This window comes from Mytilus edulis, chromosome 9, assembly GCF_963676685.1.
Source record: "Mytilus edulis chromosome 9, xbMytEdul2.2, whole genome shotgun sequence".
NCBI lineage: Eukaryota > Metazoa > Mollusca > Bivalvia > Mytilida > Mytilidae > Mytilus > Mytilus edulis.
In genome coordinates this window covers 62959036-62963915 of record NC_092352.1, presented here as the reverse complement: position 1 = coordinate 62963915, position 4880 = coordinate 62959036, and the positions used below count along the sequence as shown (strand labels likewise).

The window sequence follows — 4880 nt, the reverse complement described above, 5'->3', positions numbered from 1 at the left end:
GTTAATGTTTTATATTTGTTTTCAGTTGTTTTCCCATGTTAATAACCTAGACCAAGGGTTAGCAGTTAAATAGGTATTGACCAACTTATTGAACAGTTGAGCAAGCAACCTGGGTCACAGTGCACAGGCACTTGTTTCTATCCATACGAAGGTCGACTATCCATATAAATAGAAGAAGGTGGCTAACGAAATTTTTTTTAGGTCACGACAGTCTCCGCTTTGGACGCTTTTTCTACCCTTCAACTTAATGCTAAAAATCCCTACCTTATATGAATCGATTCAGTGAATATTTTCCTTTAACACTAAACTAATTTCATAATCCCCATAGTGTTCCTCTTCACGGTAATCTACTCTCAATTCACTAAACCATGTCCAAAAGTTCAACTACCATCTTTTCAATGTATCTTCTATTTATATGGATAGTCGACCTTCGTATGGATAGAAACAAGTGCCTGTGTCACAGTGGGTGTACAGAAAATTTGCAGTCAGTAGTCAAAATAATAAACGTATTTACAATTTGGGTTTTTAGTTGAATTTTGTTTTCGAATAACATTAAAACTGTTCTAAATAACTTTATGACATCAAAGAACAATCTCTTTTTTTATCATGTTTATTGTGATGTCAAAGTTTACAGGAACCATATAAGGCACAAAATGTGCACCATAATTCAGTTACCTTGTTTCAAATGTGTTTTGTAACCCCCATTGACATAATGGTTACATTGGTTACATTGGTTACACTCATACAAACTATCATAAATCATATTCAGAATTCTCAAATCCTGGTACACATTTGTAACCTTCATTGACCTAATGGTTACATCAATGGTTATCTTGAAAGTCTCATGTATTTTTCCGTTGACACTTTACTGCGTATATAATTATAAGTACGGCCTTTAACCCAGAGCCTCTGGCTTTTCTCAATGTTGAAGGCTACAGGGTGACTATTAGTTGTTAAGGCTTAAATTAAAATATTGTTTGTTTGCCCTTTACCGACCGACCCTATAAATTCGTTCCGCCTGAAAATCTTTTATTTGCATTTACCAGCAAGATTTTATTTTATTTTATTTTTTCGTCCTACCAAAAATCTTATTTTTGTATTTCCCGCTCAAAACTTTTTTACCGGAATCCTCGGGTTTTATCTTTATCGTATAAGGTCTAGTCCGTTTGGTATCACGTGAGCGTTTGACATGCACACTTGCATATAGCATGCATAGAGTTTCAAAGCATTTGTTTGAAATCGATGTTATACGCTTTGAAATAATGATATGACGTACGTTAACTCTGCATCTTTTTACTTGAAGAGCAGGGTTCATTTACAAAAAAGTTTGTTTAATAAAACATTATTAACGTGTGTACAAACTATTTTGTGTAAACGTACGTTGTATTTTATGTAGGGGTGGCCTTTTGAGATCCGTAGATTAGGATGATTATCATGGTTAACGATGCCTTCGACCAGCATTGCCCTATTATTTATATCTGACATGAACCAAAGGTGACAAAAGCCTGTAAAATGGAGAATATTTGGCAGTAAAATCCCCAAAGTTTTCCATACAAATCATTTATAAATGCGATGTAAAATACGTGACAATTGAGTTCAAGTTTTGTAGCATTTTTATTGGAAACATGGGCACACACGGACATTTAAACACTCTAGGGACTTTTTCTTATAGTAATGTATGTCTGCCCGGACATATTCAACCTGGACAAAGTTATCTCTTACAGAAAACTTTTAGGTAGAGGTAAGCACACAGTGTATGTAGTACAGAATATTAGTGCAATTTAAAACTCTTCAAAGTTACAGGCATAAATGAACGTTGAAAATATGCGACACAGCTCTTTATTTTGATATTTGAAAACAAAATAGTAGTGCAAAAAAAAGCCATATGAATTAACTTCACATTCTACATGATATTTTTTTTTCAAAACGTTGTCCCACAAACTTATAAGCAAAAGCAAAACAGACAAAAAATGACATTATGCAAATTTTGTATCTATAAAATAAAATATTATACCTACCTGCCTACCCATGTAAAAAATATACCGAGTCAAGTTATTTTTTTGGGGAAAAAAATAAAATATTTTACCTACCTACCTACCCTGTTTCAAAACATAGGGTCGGAAAAGGGCAAACAAACAATATTTTAATTTAGGCCTAATTTCTGGGCCAATTTCTCAGGTTGGCAACAAACCCCCTGTATGGTGATTGTAAATGCTCTTTTGTTCCGACGTTGGAAAGTTCCGGGCGGAAAGAACTAACTAGCCAAAAAGTTCAAGAGGAACTTATTAACTAGTTAATTTGTTCTTCTCTGGTTTAAAAGTTCCACAGGAACAAAGTGACTAGTTGAAAAGTTTCAACGGAACATATCAACTAGTTAGAAAGTTCCTTTTTGCAAAATTAGTCAAAACCGGAACTAACAAACTAGCCCAAAAGTTCCAACGGAACTTATTAACCAGTCACAAAGTTCCATTTGGTGAATTGATGCAAAAATAAAAGCGCAACATGTTATATTTGAACCTTTCAAAGTGGAACCAAGATACTGATTACAAAAGTCAAAAGGAAATTATCAACTAGCATACATATGATTCTTCCTGCGGGAGTTAAAATCTCCCGCTTTTCAGACCCTCTTCCTTCCCTCCCGTTAAAATTTGAAATCTTCCGCTTTTTGAAAATATCAATCTCAAAAAATTTTAGGAGACATTTCTGTTTACAAAATAGATACGGACAGTGAAAAAGTCTGAGAAACTTGAAGTTGATATGGGAAAAGTCTGAGAAAAACAGAACTTTCCTAAATGGAATTTGTGTCAAAAAGGCAAATAGGAAAATAGCCTCGAGTAATTAATGAAGGTGTTAAGGATTAGACTGTATATAAGTTGAACAATAAAAGATGATTGGCATTTACCTAGTAATCAACTAGCTAGTTAAATATACACGTCTGGATGATTGAAAGTGAAATACTGACATTATTATAGAACAGTTGTATAAACATCGACTTAAAAAAATTTGATGCTGATAAAACACTTTAATAAATTTTGATGCTGTTCACACACAGAAATTATGGAAGAGATTTACAGTTTATACTGATCCTCAAAGACAATGAAATCAACTCAAATATGATAAATATGGCTTGTTTTCTATCGAAGACAATGGAATACCTATAAGCATGATAAGTGTGTTTGTCTTTCATGTCTTATAATTTGACAAAATGCAAACTGTATGTTATAACCAAATACCCCAGCATCAAATTAAAGAAGAAATTTCAGATTAATGTATAACAATAAATTATAACTTATTCCGTTATTAAGGTTACATTCTGACCGAATTAACTAGTTGTTCTGTTCCGCCAGAAATATTCAACTAGCTACATTGTTCCGGTACTTTTAAACTAGCTACTTTTTTCCGGAACTTCTCGACTGCACTTGGAATAAAACAACTAATTGGAAAGTTCCATCTGAACAAAATAACTAGATGAAAAGTTCTGCCGGAACAAAGTAACTGACGGAACATAGTGGCTGTTACATATAGAGGGATAATCCTTCTTTAGAGGGATAAAATTATTCCTCTATAGAGGGGTATTTGTTTACACTGGATTTAAAGCAAATTAGGGCAGAATGGCATTTTCTAGTTATATTGGCTATAATCTCTAGCATTATATGCATCAACATTACATATGCACTTTACTAAAAATTGGGATGACCAGTTTTCTGCTAAAGTGACAAAACTTGCAATCTATTGTATACCTTTATGAACACCTGATCAACAACAAAAGGAATACATGAAGTTGACCTTTAAATTTCATGTTTAATTTAACAATAGAAATTCTGTTCAGTGAGGCATAAGTGAGTGGAATTTACCTGATCATCACAGCTTTCTATCATGGTGAACAATAGATTGAATATTTAGTTAAATAAGCAGCAAACTGGGCATGTGTATATTAAATTAAGTATATCAATTGGTGCATCAACTGTTGCAGGTTACTGCCATTATAAGTAGAAAATGCCAACCTGTTTCTGTGTTGTTTGTTCTCTTGTGGAGAGTTATCTCATTGGCAATCATATTACATCTGCTTTTTTTTTTAAATTAATCTATACAATATACATTTTTGTATACTGTATTGGTCATAGCTCATGGGGCAAAAACATGAAAAAGTTGATTTAAAAGATGGTGGACAAAAATGTCTTTTTTGTTTCATGGAAAAAGCAAATTTTAAGGCACTGGTTAACATGGCTAAGATTAACAACAAAAAATAGCATTAAGAAATATTTCGTTTACTTATGAGACTAATTGCTGATATATTCTGATATTATTGGTACAAGATCCTGATTGCATACGAAAATTTTAAGAAGTTATTTTTTAATTTTTACTGGCAAAATTTATTCAGACAGGCAGTCAGGCCTTAAAAGGTTTGATTTGCTAGCAATCTGTGAAGTGAATTTACCTAAAGGATTAGGATGTAGATTTAAACATTTACAAAAATAAATGTACTTGTTTAAAAGACAGGAAGGACAATTTTTCCTAAATCTGTTATTCTGTTTTTCTTTAATTTCCAAAGTGGTATATTCACATAAATTTTCTATAAATAGCATGCATTTACTAATTTCTATCAACTCCTAGTTTTCTACTAAAGTACGTTTTTCATATTGCTTTGGGGTTTTTTTTTTGGGGGGGGGTCATGGAAGGGGCAACTGCATTGATGATTAGGCAATTTGCGAAGCTCTCCGTCATGTCAGTCTGGATGGCTGTATTCCTTGCAATTAGGGGTTAAGTATACTGGCTTTAAGAGCATATTCAGTTCTTCATTGGTTACATTAACTAATACATGTAATGTCATGTCTCAATTAATAATTGTGAATATAATAAAACAAATACATCTTGGAATA

At 32.8% G+C, this 4880-nt stretch overlaps 1 protein-coding gene across 1 annotated transcript in view; it reads left to right on the top strand.

Moving 5' to 3' along the window:
- The window catches only part of LOC139488773 (uncharacterized), a 45888-nt gene that overhangs the window by 114 nt on the left and 40894 nt on the right, over positions 1-4880 (top strand). The window lies entirely within an intron of this gene.